This window comes from Citrus sinensis, chromosome 8 (assembly GCF_022201045.2).
Source record: "Citrus sinensis cultivar Valencia sweet orange chromosome 8, DVS_A1.0, whole genome shotgun sequence".
Lineage (NCBI taxonomy): Eukaryota > Viridiplantae > Streptophyta > Magnoliopsida > Sapindales > Rutaceae > Citrus > Citrus sinensis.
The window spans coordinates 12,748,491-12,775,931 of record NC_068563.1 but is presented as its reverse complement, the minus strand read 5'-3'; the positions used below and the strand labels follow the sequence as shown (position 1 = coordinate 12,775,931).

Here is a 27,441-nt window from a genome sequence, read left to right as displayed (position 1 = left end):
AGGATAATTTAAATCACTTCCACCACAATTCCAACCACCCATTTACAAAATTAATTCTATATATAATTAAAATCCACCTCGTCGTGGGATCGACACTCGTCACCATTAGTCTATACTACAATAGATTCGTGCGCTTGCGAGTACATTAAAATTTGCACAACATCCGTCACCAAGATCCTTAAATAAGAACTTCTTTTCAAGCACTCACAAATTGTTTCTTTTTAGAATTGTTCTAATGGCAGCAACTTCAAGCAGTCAACTTAAAAACATCTGTGTGCTTTCTGGATTTCGTTATGGAAAGTATAAGGAGTTCGTTCAGGCAGCCATAGATCTTGGTCGTGCTATAGCAGAGAGGAAACTACATCTTGTATATGGAGGAGGTGACCGAGGGTTATCAAAGCTTGTCTCTGAAGCTGCTTTCGTTCGAGGAAGCCAAGTGCTAGGCATCATTCCAAAAGCCTTAAAACCTTTAGGATGTCTACCAGACTCACCAACTGGAGAAGAGTTAGCTGTCTCAGGTATGCAAGAAAGAATATCTGAAATGTTGAATCATGCTGACGCTTTTATTTTCTCTCCAGGAGATCTTGCAACTTTGGAGGCACTAATTACATTTGCTTCTTGGGCCCATTTGAATATCCATAAAAAACTCATCGGTTTGTTAAATGTTAATAACTTTTATGATGGCTTAATAACATTTCTTAATCATGCAATAAAAAATTATTTTATTCCATCCTTAGTGAAAAAACTCTTCATTTGTACTCCTACTGCTAATGAGTTACTTGATCTTTTGCAAGCTTACAAACTAGGGCCAGATCCCATGACTTTAGTGTTGGATTGGGCAATTGATGATGATGGCAGTAACTCTTGTAAAAAGTGTAAATTAGATTTAACTCTCCGTCTGTAAATATTTCCAGTAGTGGCCAGGTGATATCTTCTAAACTCTACTCCTTTCTTTAAACATTGAGGACAATGTCTCCTTCAGGTTGGGGGGAGGGAATAGTTGATAATTGTGGAATGTCTCAATCCTAGTGATGTTTTTACTAATTTTTGTTGTAAAAACTAACTTTGGATAAAACTTTGAGTCGAAGATGGCAGAATATAGAATGTAGTGTCTCTAGAAACGCATCTTCTTAATTTTTGTGTTTTCTTCCAAAAAAAAAAAAGTTTCTAACTTTTTGTTTTTGGTCTTTTTCTCTTAATCATCTCCCTTAAGTTTCTGCAATCAGTCCCAATTTCTTTTTGTGTTTTCTTTAAAAAAAAAAGAAAAAAAAATTTTCTTTTTCGGTGTGAACTTTTAACATTGGATAACATGACGATTTTCAAATTTTGGTATTTGTATTATCTTTGGCCTTGAGTTATGTTACACTATGTTTTTCCTTTTGCATGTTGAAACACAAGTTGAGAAATTGGATGAGTGAAATTGATTGAGCCATTTGGAGGAATGTACATGTTATGAAAAGACTAAGCGAGTTTTTGATCCTATTATCCTTGGAGAGTAACCTTATTTGCCTATACAGCTTCACAATTTATTGTACAAAATCTCAATATTTTCTTTAAAAAAAACAAGGTTTGTGCAGCCGCATCTAAAAGTCCATTGAACTAGTGGACATGAAAGATTATATAGGCCATCATTGATCCGTTTGAGCCTTTCTAGCCAACCCTACTATAAAGAATCCATAGTTAACCCCTTTAAGCCTTTTAAAAAAAATTCTTTGATAACCTATTATCTTATCCCACTCCAATGTGGAGTATCACCTTATATTTTATGTTTTCCACCACCCAATTATGTTTGAAAATAGGGATGATTATGTATTCCTAATAATGGTGCTATACCAAAAAAAAAGGGATGATATGTATATAAGAAAAAAAAAAGAAGAAGAAAAAAAAGAAAAAAGAAAAAGAAAAAAATCCAAGCAAAAAAAAAAAAGCACCTTGTAATCTCCAAAAAGTTCCCTATTTTTCAAACATATATTTTGTTTTCCCTATTATCTTTTTTGTTAGCCATGACCCTAACCTACGTTCCGTCCTAATAAAAGTCATTCTCGATATTTGAGAACTATAGTCTGAAGTAAAAGCTGGTAATTGGACTAAACGATGTGGTGATGCATAAAAATAAAAATAAATTTTGCTAGTAATTCATTGGACTTGAGATCATTTTATTTCTAAGTTGTGGGCATTATTTTTTCATCTTGGTGAGAGCGTGTGATATTGTTTTATTATTCTCTCAAATTTATCTTTTTTTTTAAGAATGACAAATTAATTTAGGGTATATCTTCTTTTGAGAGAGTCACTCTTAATCGTGAAATTTTGGGGTTTGATGTATCATTCTTAAAAGTGGCTTGATTAATGTAGCTCTGATGATTGATCATTTTACAGGATTTTACTGAACTGTTTTGAGCGGGTGTGATTTTCTTTAGGTTGAAGATAATGCTTATACTTTTATTTGATTGTTGTCATTAATCTGACAAAGGAAGTAATCACAATTTTTCAAAAAAAAAAAAGATTTTCAATTTGGTTTTGAAATTTCTTTAAATTTTTATCGCTTAAATTGCTAGGGCCTAGCAATAAGCTGGTTGGGGCGTGTGATTGACACTAAAAAGTGTATATTTAATAAGGATAAAATTATTAGTTTTTTACTTATTGTGTCGATTAATGCGTTCATTATTTCTAAATTATTTTAATACTCCCCAAATATATTTTATGTTAAATTAATTCGTAATTTGTTAATTTTTATCTTGTAAATATTTTTTAGGAATAAAGATGGAATTGAAATTGAAACCGGGAACAAAGAAGAACTACTGGAACACAATTGAAGAGATGTAATAATATATAATAAAAAATAAAAAAATAAAAAAAGAACAAAAGTATGTTGGTGATGGTCAGGAGGCCATCACGCCTCCTGACCATCACACAATTCAATATATATATATATAATATAATATAAAAATAAAATAAAATATTAATATTAATAAAAGAAAAGAAAAGAAGATGATTTACTTTGCCTATAAGAGGCAAAGGGGTGGCAAGCGATGGGGAGACGCCTAAGAAGAGGGAGAGCTATTTTGAGAGCTTAAGCTGAGAGAGAATAGAGTGCAGCTGAAGAATTTCTTTCTTTCTTTGTTTCTTTTCTTTTCTTTTCTTGTTTCCATTTGTATCAATTTTCTTTGTAATATATTTCAAAAAGTTTATCAAATAAAAAGAGTATTGTGTTTTCTTTCAATATGAGTAGCTAATTTTATTAAGCTGAGGTGAAGGGTGAAGCTCAATGTTTTAAACTATTAATTATTATTATTTTCTCAAATGAATTTTTAAGTTTATTTAATTCTTTTCTAATTATTTTTATATCATGCTAATTTATAAATCTCACTGGACTTTATGGTATTTTGACATAATGTCGACACATTAATATAGTATGGCACATTAGGTACTTTATTCTATATTTATCCATACACATAGAATTAAATGATATAATAATTAATTGGTAAAAGTGAAGCAAAATATAAATGAGAGAGTATTAAAATTATAGTTTGAATACAGAGAGTAGATCCTAAACCTTAGTTTATTTTTAAATTGATTTCAAATAATTTCTTTTCCCCACAATTAATTTTCTTAGTTTTACTAGATTTAAAACTCTTTGTGGTTCGACCCCGGTCTCACCGGTTATATTATAACTAGACACTTTTATACTTGAGAGTAATACACTTTTGAGTCGTGTCATCTTGTATAGAGGAAAATATTCAAAAATGGGATTTTTCTGAACTCTCTGATGTTTGTTTAGTTAATTCAATTGAGTCAAATAAGCAACTTGAATTTGATATTTCTAATATAAATTTGTTGCTTGATTTTGTGCAAACTTCACAAAATTATGATGACGAACCAAAATTTAAGGAGTTTGGAATTATTGAAAAGACAGAACAACAAGAAGCACCTAAATTGAAATTGAAACTTTTGCCTGAAGGATTGAAGTATGCTTTTCTTGGAGAAGAACAAATTTTTCCTGTTGTAATTTCTTCTACTTTAACAAGCGACCAAGAAGGTAAGTTACTAACTATTCTCAAAAGGCATAAAAATGCAATTGGATGGACTTAAAAAGATATTAAAGGCATTGATCCCTTAATCTGCACACATAGAATTAATTTGAAAGAAAATGCTAAAACATGTCAACAACCTCAAAGAAGATTAAACCCACACATGAAAGAGGTAGTCAAAACAAAAGTCCTTAAATTGCTTGATGTGAGAATTATCTACCCTATTTCTGATAGTAAGTGGGTAAGTCATACACAAGTACTGCCTAAAAAATCTAGAATCGTTGTTGTTAAAAATGAAAAATTTGAATTAATTCCAACATGAATTACATCTAGTTGGCGCATGTGCATTGATTATAGAAAGTTAAATGAAACCACTAGAAAAGATCATTTTCCATTACCATTCCTTGACCAAATCTTAGAAAGAGTTGTTGGACATCCCTACTAATACTTTTTAGATGGATATTCAGGTTATTATCAAATTCCTATAGCACTTGAGGACCAAGAAAAGACCACATTTACATGTCCCTTTGGAACATTTGCATTTAAAAGAATGTCATTTGGGCTTTGTAATGCTCTTGCAACATTTCAAAGATGTATGTTAAGAATTTTTTGTGATATGGTTGAACATTGTTTAGAGGTCTTTATAGATGATTTGACAGTTGTTTGGGAATTCTTTTGATGATTGCCTTGATAATTTGGAGAAGCATTAAAAAGATGTGTTAAAAAAGAACTCGTGTTGAATTGAGAAAAATGTCACTACATGGTTACTTCTGGAATTATTTTGGGTCATATTGTATCTGTTAAAGGAATTGAAGTTGACAAATCAAAATAAAAGTCATATCCAAATTGCCACAACCAAAAATAGTTAGAGATGTGCGATCCTTTTTAAGACATGCATAATTTATAGGAGGTTTATAAAAAACTTTAGTGCCATATCTAAACCACTTTGTAACCTATTATTAAAAGATGCACCTTTTGAATGGACCGATAATTGCCAAAAATCTTTTGAGAAAATAATTTGTCTTTTAACATCTACACCTATTATACAATCTCCTGATTGGTCTTTACCCTTTGAATTAATGTGTGATGCAAGTGATTTTGATGTTGGTGCGGTTTTAGGACAAAGAAGGGATGGTAAGCCCTTTGTGATTTATTACCCGAGTAAGACTTTGGATAGTGCTCAAATGAATTATTCTACAACTGAAAAAGAATTACTTGCTGTGATATTTGAATTAAACAATTTCGTTCATATTTGCTTGGCTCTAAATCAGTTGTGTTTACTGGCTATGCTGTTGTGAGATATTTGATGAGTAAACAAGATGCCAAACCGAGATTGATTCGTTGGATTTTGTTATTTCAAGAATTTGACCTTACCATCAAAGATAAAAAGGGTGCTAAAAATGTCGTTGCTGATCATCTATCAAAACTCACATTTGAATTCTACACTGATATAACACCCATCCATGATTCTTTCCCTGATGAATTTTTATTTTCTGTTACTTCAATGTCATGGTATGCTAACATTGTTAATTTCCTTGTTACAGATAAAATGCTTTTGCAATGGAATGCTCAAGAGAAGAAGAAATTTTTTGTTGAAGTAAATAAATTTTATTGGGATGGTCCTTACTTATTCAAATATTGCCCAGATCAAACTTTTCGGCAATGTATTCCGGATAATGAGGTAAGTAGTGTCATTAATTTTTGTCATTCTGAAGCATGTGGTGGACACTTTTCTTCAAGAAAAACTACTGCTAAAACTTTACAGTGTGGATTTTATTGGCCTACCATATTCAAAGACACATATGAATTTTGCAAAACTTGTGAAAAATGTCAAAAATTGGGATCAATAACTAAAAGAAACATGATACATTTAAATCTCATACTTGAGATTGAAATATTTGACTATTGGGGAATTGATTTCATGGGTCCGTTTCCATCGTCTTTTGAATTTGTGTATATATTAGTTGCAGTTGACCACAAAACCCCCATCCCTCTGAGGATTTCTACCATTCCTAATAGGGAAATTTCTGCCATCCCTAATTTTCTCTCTTACAAAACAACCTTATAGTCTCAAGAAATTATTGGACTTTTTATCCTTTAGTCACCGTGATAGTAATTGGCTCTGGTTGAACTCACCTTTGAAAGTATGCACATATAAGAAAACTAAGCGCATGATCTTCTATGCATAAAACTCCCAAATCATAAAATAAAAAAAATAATAATAGTAATAACAATAATAATCATAATAATAACAACAACAACATCATCAACAACAACAACAACAAAATAACCTATACAAAAAAAAAAAAAAAAAACATCAATGAGGAATAATTGTTGGTAGTGTCGTTAGGGTACACCAAATTTAAAATCTTATTAATGATATAAACAACTATTATAGAGCGAGTAAGAATCGATCTTCACGAAAATTATGCTAGTTGTATTTATTATTAACGCTAAAACAAAGACTAAAACAATAATAATAATAATAATAATAATAATAATAATAATAATAATAATAATAATAATAATAATAATAAGATGATAATAATAATAATAATAATAATAATAATAATAATAATAATAATAATAATATGAATTAATCTAACTAAAGGAAAATCCAACATAAATAAAGGGGGGTTTTATGAATTTTTAACGAAATACCAAGTAAAGAAAGTAAAACTGCAAAAACAATAATTTAATAAAAACTCTAGCCAAAAGATAAAGAAATAATAATGATGAGAACTTTGGTTAAAGGATCATTCGCCGCCACCAAACATGCACATATTATATCAATTCCATCGTCAATTTCTATTCAAACTATTAATCGAAAATAACAATAAGCTCTGTTAATCTCTATCTTTCCTTAATGTGTTGTTAGGCAAAACAAACTCTTCACCTAGTCTCTAACTGTTAAATAATTTAAAAGAAACTCTTTAAATTTAAGATAATGAAATCATTAAGTAGAGAAAGATTTAGGTTGATCTAGGCAATAAACAAACAAGCTCAGATTATTTAACCTAGGTTATGTTCTCCAATTGAAATTATTGTTTCCAACCTACTACTAATGATTAAAATATCAAGACAATTATAAATCAAGAATTTTAATCTAGTAATAGAATTTATTCAAGTCCTATCTAATTGAGCACTCAAATAAGATAAGAATAAAATCATAACTATTAATTATAGAAGAATACAAACAATCTCAATTAAATAAATTGAATGATAGAAATTAAATGTTAATCATATGACATATTTAGGGTTTTGAACTCACCCTCAACCAAATAGAAAATTTAACCTAACATAATTGAATTAGGAATAAGAGAGTTGATAAAACCAATCATGTAGATTAATCCAAGCAGCTGCCTCCTTTTTTTTATTTTTTTTTATTTTTTTTATCTTCTCTTCTTGCGGCTGCAATCTCCAATTCTCCTCTTGGTTGCCGATTGTGTGTGTTTCTTCAAAACCCAAATATTGGCATTTTATAATGCCCAAGACTGGCCGAATCCAATTTGGATTCTAATTCCAATTTAAAGCAATTAATTACAATTTAAAGCCATGCACCCACTGACTTTAGCTTAGGCAATTCACGTGCATGCTTAAATATGGCCATTTCCTTTTTTCCAAGTTGCTTTCCATAATATATAGTGCCATGCATGTGCAATTGCCAATTCCAATTCTTTATTTCCAAATGCATGTCCACTAAATGCTTACTTGTTTGCCACCTCAATTGATCGCATGCATCATCATCTTAACTGCTTAAGGAAATTGTCTTTAATTTTGGTCTTAGTTTTCTTGTTGACTACCGGTTTCATTAATTCTTTTCCTTATTTTTCTTGTCTTTTAATTGATTTCCAATTTAATTTAGATTACTTTCTAAATTTAAACTTCTTCATATCTTTTTTATCTATAATATGTAATTAATTCCTTACGAAATAAAATAATATAATTAACTAGTAAATATTAAATTAAGGATAAAATCTACAATAATAAAATATAAAAATTAAGACAAAAATTAACATAATAAAATATAATTTAATAAAATAACTAAATTAAAAATTAACTAAAATAATTAATGTATTTAAGACTAAAACAAAAAAATGTTGGAGAAATTAATAGTAAAATATAGAGAATATGGAGAAAATATGCACATATCAATTGCTTAATGGAAAAAAATGTAAGGTGCAAAATGTATATTTGTGGAATAGCATCATTGTTTTAATACTTCATTTTAAAAAATAATAGGCAACTTAAATAGTTGACACATTCTACGAGTCAAATCTAAACAAAGGATTGTGCTAGTGAACTCTATTCTATTAGAATGAACAAAATCTCTCTTTATAAGTTGGAAAGGCACGAGTGACCAGTCCACTTGAATGACATGCAAAAATAAATTGATTCAGATTCCTTTTATAAATAAAATGAGAAGACCGACAGCGTTTGCAAGGTGGGACTTTATTTATTTATTTTTTTAATACAGCATAGCTTCATTAACAAAAGAAGAATCCTGCAGCAAGTGAAGACTCTCAGCTGGGATTTCAGCCATGCTGACTCAATTGGAGCAAAAAGAGGGACCTTCGTCCATTTGTGGGCAACTTATATACATGATCAACTAATAAAGCACTAGCATGAAAATGAATTTGGGGAAAATGAGGTGAATGAATTTCACTTCTACTTAAAAGTGAAAAGCTTGACCAAGATGAGATTCACTTCATTGGAACAAGCTGGATCAACATAAGTGAAAGTAAGCCCGCATCAATACTCAACTGAATCCCAACAATCTGGTTTACGCCTCAACAAACTCCATGTCACCGCGTAATATTCTCAGCACATGTAGATCTAGCTAAAAACGAGGCTTCCTTGGGCTCGGGGTCAATAATTTTCAAGCAACTTTATTTGATTACCCATTTAAATTTAAATTTTGAGAGATATCGGGGGTTAAAAAGTTGATTTTTAGCTTCTATGGTTAGCATGTCACCACAAAAGCCACCAATTTAAGTGAATTAGGTCTTGTTGGTATTAGGGCTGGGTAAAATATCATATCCAATTCAATTCAACCCGATCGGGTCCAAAAAATATTGGGCTTGGAACAAATTAGATTGTTAACAATGTTCGATCGTATGCATTTTTAACTCGTTGGATCGGATGAAAAAAACCTCGTCGGATTGGCTTTAAAATAAAATAAATTAATTAATGGAAATTAAAACTAGAGAGCCAATAAAGTGAGTGACAGACACACGATACACGTACATACTCCCTCAGAATTCAGAAGCACACAAGCTGACACTCGACAGCCTCCCTCAACCTCATGGCCTCAAGTTCTTAAGATCAAGAAACACTCACCACTCTTCATGGTTTCAAACACACACATCAGAAAAGCAAGCAGCAGCCAGCCACCAACGCAGTACAGCCCGCACTTCGCAAATGCAGACATAGCAACCTGATTTTGCCGGCAATCACTGCCAACGCCAATAGGATCTGCTGCTATGCCCACCAAGTTCTTCCAAGCTCCATTTGAACCCAACAACAGCAAGGCGACAACTTGAATTTTCCCTTTCGAAGCTTTGATGGTATATAGTAGTAATGTATAATATATTATACGGTAAATTGTTAATTGGTTTGTTAATAGTATGTATTATTAAATTTTAATAATAAAGTCAAGAAAATTCATGTATTAGTTTTTTTTGGTTAATAGTTAATTGTTAATAATTGATCTTTTTTTTTTTGTATGAATAGATTAGGTAGATCAAAAATATTAAAACTAAATATTCTGTTAGATATGATATGTGCAGTAGCTTCAACCTCAACAAAAATTGACTAATTCAATTAATTGTATGTTAAGTAGATGTTAAGTCGTTAAGTAGTAAGTACATGTAATGTGGGCATGAAAACGGATATGCAAATATTATTCGATTATTATGGGCAATGGATAAGTGGATATTATAAATTAATTAATCATTAATTCTTGCTTTTCCTTTAGGGAGTATGAACAATTTTAAATTTTTATATATATACAGTTATACACCTAATCATATAGAAATATTACAATGGAAAAGCCAAATTAAACAATTACCATATAATTCAATTAACAAATATTTAAAATGATTTGTAATACTAATTAGATTATGTTAATAATATTTTTATGTTTTGATTTTTGAATTAATGGCTACTAATTATTGTTTTGTATGTTCAGATGACTCGATACGCAAGTTCAAATTTGATAAGTGATGATGAAGAACAAAGCATACAAATGGAAGGAACCCAAAAGGGAAAGGAAAAGGCAAAACAAAAAAGACCACCAATGAAGAAAAGATGAGACATAGAATCATTGCACTTTACTTGAGGACAATCTAAACAAATGCAAGTGCAACTATTGTGGTAGACAATATCAACATCATTAAAGGCTTGATGGGATTACAACTATAAGAAATCATATAAAGGTTTGTGGTGCATACAAGACATTCCGAGAACAATAAGATGGCAGTCAACAGAACTTGACCGCTAAGGGTGGCGAAGGAAATGCAAGTTATATTGTTTTGGTTGAAGGATGGAGTCAAGACGCTTGTAAGAGTTGCCACTTATTTTTGTAGATAACAAAGGGTTAGGCATTTCTATTGTGTAGTTATTCCATAGTTCATTATGCACCTTGAAGAGTCATTGGTAGAGATGTTATGGATTTATTTTTTGAGAAAACAACAATGCTGAAGAGTTTGATTTGTGACAACAAATAGTTAGTGTCTTTTACAACTGGTATATAGACTTCTATTCAAAAGATGAGTTACATGGCTTATTGATAGTGACTAGCATTTCAATTAGAGGATTATTAGCTTTATTGCAGATAATAGAGGGAAAATGATTGGCAATAATATTATAGCTTGTTTACAGGATTAGAGGATAGAGAGGTTGTTTGCGATAACTGTTGATAATTTCACTACAAATGATGTTGCACTACTAGAAAAAAGGTCTTTACTGACACTTGGTTTGTGACAATTTTTTAAAAAGTATCAGTATGTTCACACATATGGACCATTTTTCGTGTTTAACATAAAAATATCACAAATTAGTGATACTATAGTGTCTGTAACTTAGGCATCAGAGATTTCTGACATTAAGGTATCAGTAATAAAAATAAAATAATTCTAATTAAGTTCCAAATAAAACTCGAACCGAGAACCTCTAGTACTCAAGCGTTTAAGTTCCGAACAAAAGACCAGGACGTCCAAATCTCAAATTTTCTAGTTTAGAAAACTAACTTCTAAACCAAACATTATTTTTTTAACTTTTAATTTAGACAAAATTTTTAATCTATCTCGTCCCTCCTAAACTCCCCAAATCTAAAAAACCCCGACTTCACCAAATTCACAAAACTCTAATCTTACTGCGTCGTCTTATCAACCCCGACTCTTCTCTCAGCCACTCCTCTCTTATCTTTCTCTTACAATCCAACACAATCTTTTACTATCTAACTCAATTTTTCCCTCTCAATCTTGTCTCTCTTCAACTACCCGAAGGAGAAAGGAAAACGAGGAAGACTCGCCCATTTGAGTCGTTGCGAGCCGGAAAGCGTACCGACGAGCGCGTTTGGATCCGCGAAGGTAATCGTTTGAATGTTCCCCTAACCCAACCCGGGAACGGAACGGACTGGAGGGAACCGCAGTGAATCATCGCTTTTGGGCGCAAGCAGTCCTCTACCATCCATCCCATTGCATTCCATCATCTCGCTGGCTCAGCTCAACAATACAGGTTTTGCTTCCTCTCCCTTGCGGTTGAGCCTGCTCTCGATCCAACTCAAGTTTTTCCTCTTAATCTTGCCCCTTCTCTTCAGGGTAATTCCCTACATTTCTTCTCCCTCTATTTACACTCTCCTCATTATTTTTTGTAGATATGTCATTGTTCTATATTAATGTGTACAAGATTTCTATTTTTGTGGGTTTTGTGTTTCTTTTATGATCTTGCTTATCTACTCTTTCGAATGGATGAACAAAATGTTATTGGAGGAGATAAGCAACTGGTTCACTAGGGGGAAAAGTTTGTTAGCTTTTGATTGACTCGTTGTTTTGAGAACGAAGTACCTCTGTTTTTATTATATACATTAAACGGAAAAAGGCTTAAGCTTTTATGAATAAAAATTCTTACTTTTGTTGTGTACTTACTCTTTGTGATGAGATACTTTTGCTTTGATTTTGTTTTAGAAGAAAACCTGAGATCAGTGATGTCAATTAGCACAAGTAGAAAATGATAATCTAATGTTTTACGTGTCTTTCTTTCATAGTACATGGAAACTATGTATGAGTGCGTAAGAGAGAAATCATGAAATAAATAACTTGGCGATGACCGTGTCGTCATCGACGGTCTTGTCATCATCGGCAGTGGTACTATTGAGAGAAGAAAGAAAATGGCAAGGATGAGGGGACTGGAGTGAGAGTGGATAAGCTGATAAATTTTTTAATTTCTCAGCATTTCTTTTATTCTTTCTTTCTATTTTCCTACAGCAATAACAAGATCATAATTGAACTTTTGTAACCACGGCTGCTGCTGCTACTGCTGCTAGTACTTTGACACTTTTTGTTGTCACTGTTGCTGTGATCTTGAACACTACTGCTGCTGATTAGTCTAACAGAATGTTAAGCATGCTTAATGTTGGTCATCAATGGGCCGCAGGTTGTTACTCTTGACTTCAGTTTAATTTGATAATTTCAACCATATTGTATGACTGTTTCCTTATTTGTTTATGCTGTCCAGTGTTGAAGTCCAAAGATGAATATGTTCAGCTTTCCCGTCACTAGTGCTGGTAGTGAGATATATCCACTCTTAGGTTTCAACCATTTAAATAAGCCTCTCTAGCATATTTTTGAATATGGAATCCCTTGGACGTGCTCTGCCCTGGCCATCTTTGCACACTTTTTTCTTGCATTTTATACTTCTTGGCTGCATTAAATGTATCGGTATGTGCCATTCCAAAATCCTATAAGATTTGATTCCTCGAGGATTTCACTGCAGGGCCTAGAAGGTTTTTGTTTCGTCATACCTTTGATCGACTTCGAAGTGAGGAGGCATGTACCTCTTTTAATTTATAGATGCTATTTTTACCCTATCAACCTACTAATAGAAGTAACAGTTGCATAAAATTCTTTTTTAACATGTTCATTTCAACTGAGGTAAACTCTCAGGTTCAAAATTTTGTGTGATTCAGTAATTGTTCGAATATATACACAGGCAATGTTTGTTAGAGCCGAGAAAAATGTAAATAAGCTGAACCTTTCTGGTGAGCTAATGAAGAAAGAGAGCAAAACACTACTTGAAAGGGCAGCCCTTGCTGAAAAGGATATGATACGTGGAGAAACTGAGCTCAAGTAAAGTGATCCTGAAATGCTTCAAGATGTTTGTGTGGTAGACCTCAGTTCCCGTATTCCTCTATCTCCCTTACTTCTTTGCATTCTTTTTCTTTCTTTTTTTTTATGTTTAATAGAAATAAAAGAATTGTTAATCTGGCAATTGAAACTGCTATCTTTGAATTATTCTTTTAAACCATAATCTTAAATGCATCATCACCAAATTTGTAAAATTAGTCAAGTTAGCGTGGCATTTATATTTTATGCAATAAATGGCAGTTAGCGTGGCATTTATATTTTATGCAATAAATGACAGTCAGCGTGGCATTTATTGTTAGATTCAATTCTCTGTTTTAATTTCCTTCATCTTCTGTAATAATGCTAGTCACTCATGAATATCTAGCTCTATGAAAGTGTTGGGTCTAATAAGCGAGCTTTTTTGGAAATCCTGCTTTGTCGTGAGCCTCTTTGATTCATGGAAGAATTCCATTTATATGGACTTCTTGTACAATTGATTCCTTAGATTAGTGCACTTCAATTTTGGGAGACAATGGACTCTAAAAATGTTTAGATTTATTAAATTATTATGGATGATTGAGTAAATAATTTGGTTGATCTGAAATTTTATATGTTGTACCATTACAACAGTATGGCATTTCACCTGAAAGAATGCAAGCAAACCAGGAGCTAGCTAAGTTTTTTAAGATCTTGACAACAAGCGTGGATGAATATAATAAGGTACAAAAGTAAATATTCCTTTGTTGAATTTATTTTATATATAAACACAAACTCAGGATATATGCCTGAATGCTTGATATTTTAATGGCAATTTATCCAGTGTTATCAATTCTAACTTCTGTTATTAATCATTATCAGGTCTATGTCTCGACAGTGCAAGCTTATAACTATCATGTGACCGCCTTCCAATGGCATCCAGAGGTATTAACTTCAATGCTCTTAACAATGATTTTAGCTCACCCCATTTACAAAATTGATAAGTTTAATATGGCAGACTAATCTGGTTAATCAAACCTTTTGAGCGACATTTGTGTGCTAAACTCTAGATGTGTGTGATGTTGTGGACAAGCTGTCTGGCAACACTATTTATTTCTCTCAAGATGATTTGATTTCAAGCCAAGCTACAATTTGTTTTTGGTATTCATGTCATGTGTTACATCTTTCTGGTCAAGCTCTATTTCTGTGTGGTCTATGAGAAAATATTTTTTTGTATTCATCCTGTTTCTCCAAGTCAGGTATTTCCTAAACAAATTTCTTAGTAATGCAACTGATTCTGTTTAGAGGAAAAGACTGACCAAATATGCTGCAGAAAAATGCTTTTGAATGGGGGCCAAAAGCAATTCCACACACAGAGGACGCCATTCGGGTGACTCAACAAGTTGTAAACTTTTTATAAGGTCAGTTCATATTTTATTAATATATAGGAAGGAAAAATAGAAATAAATAATAATATATTGTCATTCGCTTTGGTTTTTTTTTTGGGGGATTATGGACTATGGTGTTTGCTGAAATAATCAAAAGTTTTTTTTTTTCAAAGATCAGAGAAGTACTTGCTTGTTTGATCAAATTCATCGAATGAAGAAGCTGTCCGTGATAATGCATGATCGCAGTACTTATGTTCATGGAGAGAAAAATAATAATCCTTCTAAATTTAGCTTTTAGATTTGGTAAATTTAGCCCTTAAATTCAGCTACAAGTAGAAGGTATTTGATTGGATAATAGCAGTTAAGATTATTCAATTATAAGAATAAGATGTCTTGTAATAAGACGTCTTTGTGTATTGAAGTATTTGGATTGTGTAATATATATTGATAATATTTAAATGTTATGAAAGGTTTTGATATATAAATTGATTTTTGTTCTTATTTCTCACAACTTTTTAATTCTATCAACAAATCAATGGGCAACATGTCATTTTATATAATTATTTTTTTAAATAATAAATAAAGTAATGATACTATAGTAACAGTAATCACAAATACTAATATAGTATTGTAATATTTTGATACCATGGTGTTATTATTTTAGTGATACTATAGTAATAGTAATTACTGACACCACTTACAAGTGTCACTATTTTTCTGACTCCCAGATTACTGACACAATTAACAAGTGTCAGTAAAAGTAATTTCTGACATTATTTTAAAGTCAGTAAAGGCCATTTTTCTAGTAGTGTTGCTATTAGTTATGTCAATATGCAATTGCTTGCTTGGAGGAATGATGATGCATTTGTGTTGGTAGGATAGTATATTGTTGTGCACATGTTTTTAATTTGATTGTTCTTTTAGGGTTAAATGAGTTATATACTAGTGTTGCTGCTCTTTAGAATGTTGTAAAGTATATGAGATCCTCCACTATGAGGTTGTAGACATTTAAATAATGTGTTGAGTAGGTGAAAGGTCCCTAACGAAGCTATTATTTTCAATTGTCCTACTAGGCAGAATTCTACCTATTTAATGTTGATGATTGTGTTAAATTTTCAAGCAACATTTGATAGAATGATAGAAGTGGATAAATCTTATAAGGTATACTTTCTTAAGAAGAAAAAATAAAAGGTTAGGGCTGCTAGACTCAAGGATTAAAAGAGTGTTGAACAAATTATAAAGTTTCTTGAAGGTATTTTATGATGCCACATTATTGTTTTTTACAACTTTGAGTATAGCTTTTATGGTTTATAGTATGAGGGATAAATTTGATTAATATTGTGAGTCCATGGGGAAGATAAACAATATATTTTCATGCCTCCATTCTTGATCCACGGGCGAAAATGGACTTTGCTAAATATATCTTTAAGATCATTTTTGGCACTAATATCTTGAAGATTGAAGAAATGACTAAAGCACCAAAAACATTGTTGAATAAGCTTTATAATGCATATAGTCCATTGTGCTCTACATCATTAACGTATACTGAGAGTGCTCCTAGTGGCAGTTACGATGGTATAGCTTCTTGAACGTATTTTATGATGCCACATTGTTGTTTTTTACAACTTTGAGTGTAGCTTTTATGGCTTATAGTATGAGGGATAAATTTGATAAATATTGCAAGTCCATGGGGAAGATAAACAATATGTTGATTCATGCCTTCATTCTTGATCCACGGGCGAAAATGGACTTTGCTAAATATATCTTTGAGATCATTTTTTGCACTAATATCTTGAAGATTGAAGAAATGACCAAAGCACCAAAAAAATTGTTGAATAAGCTTTATAATGCATATAGTCCATTGTGCTCTACATCATTAACATATACTAAGAGTGCTCCTAGTGGCAGTTACGATGGTATAGCTTCTTCTCCATATGTTGTGCAAATTTTATTGAACTCGCAAGTGCACGAATCTATTGTAGAATAGATTAATGGTGACGAGTGTCGATCTCACGAGGAGGTGGACTTTAATTATGCGTAGAATTAATTTTTTTTAAGTGGGTGGTTAGATTTGTGGTGAAAGTAACTTAGATTATTCTAAAATTTAAATTAAAACGGCGATAATAAATTAAAGTGAAATCTATTGAAATTGAAGCACTTGGGTATCTGGATCTGCATCAACATGCATCATGGGCTAAATATTCCTTATTAATGCCAATTAAATCATGAGGGGGGTTTCCACTCCTCATGAACCACACTATAATTAATATGGTGGTAAGGGCTTATCGTGCCAAATAATAATAACCTTGTACTAGGGAGCTGGTTAAACCAGTGCAGTATCTGGATAAGATTATTACTATTTGTCAACGAAACGTCAAAACATCCACAATAATTAGAGGGAAAGAGAAAGTAAATTTACCAAATAAAGCCCATGGCATATGTTGAGACTTCACCTTCAACCCAAGCTTGAAAGAAAATTAGCTACTCATAATTGAACTAGGGGCAAAATGGGGATTTATTAAAATACATAGAAAATGCAAGATGGAGAAGGAATTACGGAAAATGGAACTCAAAAATGAATTCAGGGATGCCAAATTAGGGGGAAGCCCCCTTTTTATAGATACATTGAGTAAATCATGGCCATCAGATTAAAAATATTTTGGACGCTCAGGATTGCGCCACGTGTCAATAGTACACGGTTTGACCACGTGGTTTGAATAGTAATATGGTTTGACCACGTGGTTTAAATAGTGATACGGTTTGACCACGCGGTTTGGTTGTAAATAATTATGTGTATGTGCATGTACCGTACGCATAATTTTTGGTCCACTAACAAGTTGTCACGTCCCAATCAACAGTACATAAGAATTTTAGTCCAATAGGATCGTGTCACCTCATCAGTCAATGCCACATCATCGGTCAATGCCACATCATCGGTCAATGCCATGTCATCGTTCTGTTTATGAGAATAGTGTAGTGAACAATTACATGGACAATACCGTACATGTGAACAGTGCCATTTTTGTGTTTATGCTCCTCCTAAGATTTTCGACTGTCCTGAGTTCAAAAATGATGTCTGTTTTGCTGCCTAATCTCTCATTCATTGTAAAATGAGTATGATGCCCTTAAAATACATAAAATACTTAATTATAATACAACACACATAATTAAATCACAAGAGACTTAAATACATGAAAATAAGAATGTTAGTGAAACTTGAAGTGTAAAATGACGATTTTCTTCTATATAAATATACACTCAACACCATACATTACAATTAAGTTTAGTTTGGTGGAGATCGTTGATGGTACAGATGATGACACTTTTTGATTTGCTTGCCCTTTCCTTAGATATGCTAAAAAGGTTTTTGTTTAGAATGAGGGCAAGAAAGTAGCATCTAAGGTGGAAAGATACTTAATTGACTCAGTTGAAGATCGTAGTAGTATTAAACTCAATATTTTGCTTTGGTACAAGGTGAATGATCAAATTATCTAATATTAAAGAAAATTGTAGGAAATGTCCTTGCTATTCCTGTTTCCACAGTGACGTCTGAGTTTACCTTTAGCATTGGGCTTCGTGCTATTGATGAGTATAGGAGTTGTTTGGCCCTTTCTTTGATTGAGGCATTGATATGTATTGAAATTAGTTGCAATCTAAACTTTTTGCCAATCTTGTCTATAACCTTTAGGAAGAGTTAAAGACCAAATGTTTCATATAGAGCTATAAGAAGGTAACATTTCTCTCATACATTAAATACATAATATATTTAAAATGTATTATAACTTTATGAATAACATCTACAAGTACTTAAGGTACTTGCTAACGTTTTTTTTTGCATTTTAAAAAGTTTGTAAGATCATAAGCTTCAACGGTGGAAACAGTGAGCGCTAACATGGTGTTATGGATATTTGAAAGAAAAATCTTAATAGATATTATTATTCATAATTTCATATTATAATTTTAGGTTATAATTTAAACTATAATTATACTTGTTATAATTTTACATTTTAAGTTTTAACATTATGATTGTTTTAGTTAGGCAAATTGAAGTTGGTAGAATCGTATTGCCTAAGATTATTACTAACTTGACCTGGTAATGAATGCCATAAAATAAGCCATGATTGACTTATATGTTTATATCCAATCAAATTTTTTTTTTGTTTGAAGAATTTGCTAAGCATGTTATATGCTAATGATATAATAGAAATTAGAAAGATTGTAACAGCCCTTTTGATTTTCAGCTAATGGTGCTCTTTATTTACTCAAATATTAAACTTTACTATTAGCCATTGAATTGGAATTCAAATGGTAGTTATGGTCTGTTAAATTAGAGATATGAATTGGGTTTATTTATTTGTGTTTGTGTTTTATGTACCTTTATTTGTAGTGCGATTTAAAGAAAGTAGTTATTGCACATTATTTCTTCAATTTTGCTCTGGGGGATCGATGTTTCAACTTGGAGTACAAGAAGCTAAATTTAGAACTTGTCAAAGTGGTTGCATGGAGCGATGGAGGAAGGTTATTTAGTACTTATATTTAAACTTTGTTGTGTTTTAGACTTTGTGATTTGTGTTTTAGAAACTATTTGATTATGTTTAAACTTTGTGACCTTACGTTTTAAAGACTAATATTTGGACATTGTGCTTTGGATGGAGACTATTAATTTTGGACTTTGTGCTTTTTTTTTTAAGTTTGGACTTTGTGTTAACTCTAATTTTTATTCATTTGATTTCATAGTAGTTTTCTTTTTTTCTTTTTTTTTTTGTTTGGTTGAAAGTTGGTAAAAAGGGACTACAACTAAGAAAAATAGCTCAAAGCAATCTAAAAAGCTCAAAATAAGAAAAAAATAGCTTAAAATTGCATGAACCTCGATTCGACCCTATTTGACCCAAATTGATTTGAACCATATTTAATCCAATTTAACCCGACATGAATTAACCAAATTGACCCGAATTAACTTGGATTTACTAGACCCGATCCGAATCATTTTTAATCCAAACTCGATCCAAACCGAACTCTCCCTGACTTTTTCTCTTGATCTGATCAGAATATGTTTCAGATCGGATCTGATTGGGTTACAGGTTATGATTGGGTTCAAATAAATTTTTGTCCAACCCGACCAACCAAACCCGATTGGGTTAATCTGAATTCGATTTGCCCAGGCCTACTTGGTATTGTGGTTTGGTAAATACTTCATTCTTCCTATCGTCGTTTCAAGGTTAAGTTGATTTTATTTTGTATGATAAAAAAACCTATAATAATTTATTTTTTGTCAAAATTATGTAAAAATCATATTTCTCCACTAACAATTTTTTTTCATACCTACAATTTTTTTTAATACCTACAATTTTTTTAATAACACAATGACTTTTTAAGTCACAAAAATATTGAGCTAGCTATTGCTCCTTCAATCTTAACCTCCATCAATAGAGTGAGATATTTATGTCGTGAGTTTTAACCAGTCCACATCTTCAATTTTTATATCTTTTGGACTCCTAAATTTTTTATTGTCCTTTATGCCTTTAATTGATGTTTAACATTAGTATCCTGCGATACAAAATCTTGTAAACGTTAAAGCAAGATGAAGACTTGCATTGATAGCGACTTTAGACTTATACGCATGACAAAGTAAAAGACTAAGTTTTGCAAACACGATTTTCTACTAGAAGGGTTAAGAGATTAAATGAAAATTTTGTTGCAATAAGGATAGTTTTTTCTAATTGCACTTGTAAAATAAAAAAAAATGATTTTGATTAAGGGATTAACATTCACTGAAAGGCCTAAAAAGCATGTTTTTAGGCTAAATTTGTCAAATATTACTATGCATCTACCTTCATGTTCAATCTCGTTGGCACATGTTCAATGTTGAAATTTGCTAAGGCTCACTATTGTATAATAGGATAAGACTGTATGGGGGCAAGTGTTTATTATATGTATACATATATAATAAATAAACTGTATACATATATAATAAATAAATATAATTATTATTTATTATTAATAAATTATAACATAATTTATTATATGTATAAATAGGTAATAAATAATAATTTATGTATAATTAATATAAATAATTTAAACTTAAACATAAAGTTTATTATATATTTATAATAAACATAATAATTTATTATTATATTAATTTATATATAATAATACTAAAAACCTATAGGGAAAAATTTACTTTCCATTAAAAGATAGCATTTCTAACTTCATTGTTTTTTTATAGGATGCTCGTTTTTATCCCATCTTTGGTGCATATGTATTTTGGTTTGATTTTAGTTTAGCCTAAAAATATTATGAGAGCTTACTTTTGTAGGTAGACTTTGTGAATAATTAAGGCTGCTTCACTTTGTAAACAATTTTTTAAGGATGAACAAAACTAAGAGATGGTCCTGAAAAATGAGAGAAAACGACCATTAAGAGGCGACAACAACAGTGATCGGCAATAACATTTGACGGTCAAGTCAGAAAGTGTGAGAGTGGGTGCTGGGTTTTTTAGAAACCCTAATATCAATGAAAAATTAAGAGTTGCAGGGAAGAAGTTGAACTTGTTTTGCTAAGACTAACTTGACATTATATAAGAAGTACCCCTAAGGGCATCTTAGTGTCTGTTTGGACACGTGACAAGTTGCAATAAGTCATTTCCCTCTTCAGGTAGATATTTTTGGGTAATTTGACTATTCAAATTCAACCTTTTAGCCTCTTTATAATTGGAAATGTGTCAGCTGTGAGACTATCATGAATAACAGTATGTCTTAATCTCTGATTAGCTTATTTCAAATGAGACGATCTTTTGGAGTAGCTGATTCCTCTGTTGGTATGTCATATGACAGTTGAGTTGATTTTCTGTCTCACTCTTAGTGCATGTGATTGTTGGGGACATAGATTGACAAGATCCCTATGGGGACCATATCATTTTGACATGTAGCAATTTTGGTGGAGGGGCCATTATTATTATAATAGTCCTCGATCAACATGTGGTAGCCTTAAGATATTTTAGGTGACATTTTATGAATTTTCTAGGTTAATAGGCTAGCTTATGCCATTTTTTGGAGATCATCCCATTTTACTCTTATCCTTTCAATTTTTCTTTCACACTTTGTAAATACATATTGAATATAGTGAAATACTAACTAGGCAACCCAAGAGGGGGGTGAATTGGGATTTTAAAAATTAAACTAAGTAAACCATACAACAATTTAATCTAATGCCCTAATAGAATCAAAAACAATAAATTCAATAAAGCACAATAATAATAGAGTAAGGGAAGAGAAAACAAGCACAATGATTTTTATGTGGTTCGGCAATCCTCGCCTACGTCCACGCCTCCAAGCTCACCCGGCTTGAGGATTTCACTATCCAAGCCTCCCAAGGCTTCAAATGCTTACAATTGACTTCTAATGTGTCAATCAACCTTTACACTAAGAGATTATCCCCAATCTCTTAACCCAAGTGTATCACAACACTTACAATCACTCAAAACAAATATGACAAATGTGTTTTTCCCTCACACAAAATATATGATTACAAATCTATACTCAATGTGTTAATAAATGAATCAAGAACGAATTTAAAGCTCAATAAATATTGTATTCTCGATTACAAGCTCAATGATAATGTTGTGATCCACCCTTATTTGAACTTGATTGAGTTTATTTATAGTTGGAGCTGAAAACTAGCCGTTATTAACTGTCTGCTTGTAAACGGATCGTCGTTAACTATAAATGGTTAACCGTTTATTCTAGTCAAAGTTACCGTTGAGCTGAATTTCAAATAAACGGTTGACCGTTTGTCACTATCGGTTCACCGTTAATTTCCAGAGACCTGCAAAACAAATTTGGCTTAACCGTTCTCACTAAACGGTTCAAGGTTAGCAATCTGAAATTTATCGGTTCACTGATTTCCATAAACGGTTCACTATTATTTCCCAGAATCATCATTTTAACAATCCTTTGTAGAACATGCTTGCTGGAAATTATTGGTTTGCTATTTTTCACAAATGGTTAGCAGTTTGCTACAGTGACAACTACAGTGAAACTATTTTTTAAAATTATATTTTTTCCCCAAAATTATCTATAATTATACTATGGCCCAAATCGTCATAAAACTTTACAAATCAATCTATTTTCGTAGTTTTAAAACTTTTTCAATTTGACTATGAACTTGAAAACTAACCAATTCTATAAAATACTTTTCTTTGTCAAATTGATTTTATATAAAAAAAATACTTTTCTTTGTCAACTTATCATCTTGACCCACTCCGATTTGGAATATTACCTGATGTCTTACAAGTTCCATCACCTAGTCATGTTTAAGAAGAAATAAAAAAATTATTTTGTTCAGTAAAGTTGTGCCATACAAAAAATTACTAATAATAAATAAGTGAAATGTACCTTGTAATCTTCAAAAGACCTCTACTTTTTCTCAAACATATATTTAGTTTTTTCTATTTCCCTTCATTTGTTAGCAATGTCTCTAGCCTATGTTATGTCCTAATAAAAGTTGTTCTTAATTATAGGGAACTATAGTCTAAAGTATAAACTAGTTATATGGGCTAAAAAGATGTAATGGTGCATTAAAAAAAATGAATACATTGGTTTGACTAGTATGTTGTTTGACTTAAGATCGTATTATTTTTAAGTTGTGGGCATATTTCTTTCATCTTGGTGAGAGTGTGTGATATTACTTCTTTATTATTTTCTGTCAATTTACCATTCATTGGAGTGACTACTTTTATTGGGTTTAATTTTCTTGTGAGAGTATCACTACTATCGGTGAGATTTTGGGGTTTGACATGTCATTCTTGAAAGTGGCTTGATTACTGTAGCTGTGACAAAGTCTACTAGACTAATTTATGTGGATGGTTGATGTGGGGGTGATATTTCTTTAGGCTGGAGATAATGCTTTTACTTTTATTTGATTGCTATCATTAGTCTAATTGAATAAACACGACTGTTTAAGAAAAAACATTTTGGGTTTGAATTTTGTTTTCGCTGAATTTGCTAGTTGGGGGATGTGTTGAGTGCTAGAAAGTGTACATTTATGAAGGAGAAAATTGTCATTTTACACTCCAAGTCTCACTAAAAGTCAATCCATAATTTTATGTATTTAAGTCCCTTGTGATTCAATTATGTGTGTTTTAATATAATTAAGTATGTTATGTATTTTAGGGGGCATCATGGTCATTTAACAATGAATAAGAGATCAGATAGCAAAATGGATAGCAATTTTGAACTCAAAACAGTCAAAAACCTTTGGAGGAGCATAAAAAGATAAACAAAACTGTTCAAATGTAAGTACTGTTCACGGTACTGTTCACATATACGATCCGATGATGTGGCAGTATTCGATTGGACGAATGACGTGGCATTGACTGCTTATGTGGCGTTGATCGATGATGTGTCACAATCCTATTGGACTAAAATGTTGATGTGGCGTTGAGTAGCTAATTTTCTTTCAAGCTTGGGTTGAATGTGAAGTCTCAACATATTCCATGGGCTTAATTTGGTAAATTTACTTTCTTTTCCCCTCTTATTTATGTGGATGTTTTAACTTTTCGTCAACAGATAGTAATAATGTTGTCTAGATATTGCACTGGTATAACCGTCTCCCTAGTGCAAGGTGTTGTGCAAATTTTAATGTACTCGCAAGCGCACGAATCTATTGTAGTATAGATCAATGGTGACGAGTGTTGATCCCACGAGGAGGTGGATTTTAATTGTGTAGAATTAATTTTGTAAATGGGTGGTTGAAATTGTGGTGGAAGTGATTTAAATTATCCTAAAATTGGAATTGAGATGGCGATAATAAATTCTAAAATTGGAATTGCAATGGCGAGAATAAATTGAAGCGAAATCTATTGAAATGTCGTACTTGGGTATCTGGATCCGTATCAACATGCATCATGGGCTAAATAATCCGTATTAATGCCAATTAAATCATGAGGGGGGAATCCACACCTCATGAACCACGCTCTAATCAATATGGTGCTAAGGGCTTATCGTGCCAAATAATAATAACCTTATACTAGAGAGCCGGTGTAACCAAGGCAGTATCTAGACAAGATTATTATTATTTGTCGACGAGAAGTCAAAACATCCACAAAAACTAGAGGGGAAGAGAAAATAAATTTACCAAATTAAGCCCATGACACATGTTGAGACTTCACCTTCAACCCAAGCTTGAAAGAAAATTAGCCACTCATAATTGAACTAGGGGCAAAATGGGAATTTATTTAAATACGAAGAAAATACAAGATGGAGAAGGAATTACAGAAAATGGATCCCAAAAATGGATTCAGAGATATCAAATTAGGGGGGAGAGGCCCCCTTTTTATAGATACATGGAGTAAATCATGGCCATCGGATTAAAAACAGTTTGGACACTCAGGATTGCGCCACGTCATCAGTCAACAGTACACGGTTTGACCACGTGGATGAATAGTAACACGGTTTGACCCGGATGAATAGTAACACGGTTTGGTTGAAAATAATCCTGTGTGATGCATGTACCGTACACGAGATTTTTTGTCCACTGATATGCTGCCACGTCACCATCAACAGTACATAAGAATTTTAGCCCAATAGGATCATGACACCTCATCAGTCAATGCCACATCATCGGTCAATGCCACGTCATCATCCGTCTATGTGAACAGTGTCGTGAACAGTAACGTATACAGTACCGTACACGTGAATAGTACCGTACATGTGAACAGTGCTATTTTTCCTTTTATGCTCCTCCTAAGGTTTTCGACCGTCTTGAGTTCAAAAGTGATGTCCGTTTTGCTATCTGATCTCTCGTTTATTGTGAAATGACTATGATGCCCCTAAAATACATAAAATACTTAATTAAGATAAAACAAACGGAATTAAATCAAAAGAAGGTTAAATTCATAAAAGTAAGGTGTTAGTAAGACTTGAAATGTAAAATGACGGTTTTCTCCTTTATAAATATGCATTTTCTAACACTCAACACACCCCCCAACCAGCTTATTGCTAGTCCCTAGCAAATGAAGCGAAAACAAAATTCAAATTCAAAATGATTTTTTTTTTAATTTAGAAACACTCGTGTTTATTCAATCAGATTAATGATAGCAATCAAATAAAAGTATAAGCATTATCTCCAGTCTAAAGCAACATCACACCCACATCAACCATCCACATGAATCAGCCCAGTAGACCTTGTTATAGCTACTTTCAATAATGACATGTCAAACCCCAAAATCTCACTGGAAGTAGTGACACTCTCACAAAGAAATTAAAACCAATAAAAATAGTCACTCGAATGAATAGTAATTGAGAGAGAAAATAATAAAGAAGTGATATCACATGCTCTCACCAAGATGAAATAAATATGCCCTCAGCTTAGAAATAATAGATCTCAAGTCAAATAAAAATGCTAGTCAACCCAATTTATTTATCTTTTTTTTTTCTTTTATTTATTTTTATTATGCACCACTACATCTTTTTAGCCCACATAACTAGTTTCTACTTCAGATTATAGTTCCCTAAAATCAGGAAGAACTTTTATTAGGATGTAACGTAGGTTAGGGACATGGTTAACAAAGAAGAGAAATAAGGAAAACAAAGTGTATGTTTGAGAAAAATGCAGAGAATTAATTTTTTTTTTTTGAAGTTGCAAGGTGGATTTCACCTATTATTTTTATTTTTATTCTTTTGAAACAACAACTTTTGTTTTTTTCTTTTTTTTTTTGCATAACTTCACTGAACAAAATAATTATTTACATTTTTCTCAAACATAAATAGATGATGGAACTTATAAGACATCGGGTAATACTCCAAATCAGAGTGGGTCAAGATGATAAGTTGACAAAGAAAAGGTTTTTTTTTTTTTTTAAAGGCTCAAAAGGGTTAACTATGGATATTTAATAAAAGGGATGGCTAGAAAGGCTCAAACGGATCAAAGATGGCCTTTCCATCGTCTTTTAGGGCTCTAAATAATCATCCATATCTACTAGTTAGATGGGCCTCCCAATGTAACAACACACATTTTTTTCTTTTTTTTTATTTTACAATTTTTTTTAAGGGTTAACTCAAAAGCAATTTAGAGATCGTGTGTAAAATAATAAAATGCTAAGCTGTATAAAGAGTGGGCAAAATGGTTATTCTCCAAGAAAAATAATAGGCTCAAAAACTCACTTGGTACTTATTATGACATGTTCATTCCTTCAAGCAACTCACATTTGTCTCCGACATCAACATGTAGAGTAGCAAACATAACGTAACATCACTTAAGACCAAAGATAATACAAATACTAAAATTTGAAATTAATCATGTCATCCAATATTAAAACAAATCACACAAATTTTTTATTTTTAAACAACATTTTACCCCCCAATCTATTCTAAGCATGAAAGGAAAATATGTATGCAAAAATGTGAAAATGATGCATAAAAACTAATTAGAAAAGTTACACATAAAATGATAGAAAACGAAAATGGTTTTTTTTTTTTAAAAAAAAGATGTGTTTCTAGAGGAACTACACTCCATATTCAGCTATCTTCGACTCAAAAGTTGGAAAATGTATATTTATAGAGGAGAAATTAAAAAGAAGAAGAAAAATGAACATCAAAACTTAATAAAGAAAAATAATTTTTTTTTTAATTTTTTTTTTAAAACGATGAAGATGCGTTTCTAGAGTCACTACCCTCCATATTCAGCCATTTTCAACACAAAAAG

General features: G+C 31.8%; 1 long non-coding RNA gene across 2 annotated transcripts; it reads left to right on the top strand.

Moving 5' to 3' along the window:
- Nucleotides 1-11,857: 11,857 nt before the first annotated feature.
- On the top strand, nt 11,858-14,779 carry LOC127899214 (uncharacterized). Of its 2 annotated transcripts, none has more exons than XR_008051175.1 (4): nt 11,858-13,415; nt 14,006-14,095; nt 14,234-14,296; nt 14,685-14,779. It is a non-coding gene; the product is annotated as an uncharacterized LOC127899214 (long non-coding RNA). The 2 variants fall into 2 exon arrangements; XR_008051174.1 differs by having other exon boundaries at nt 11,858-13,431.
- Nucleotides 14,780-27,441: the final 12,662 nt, after the last annotated feature.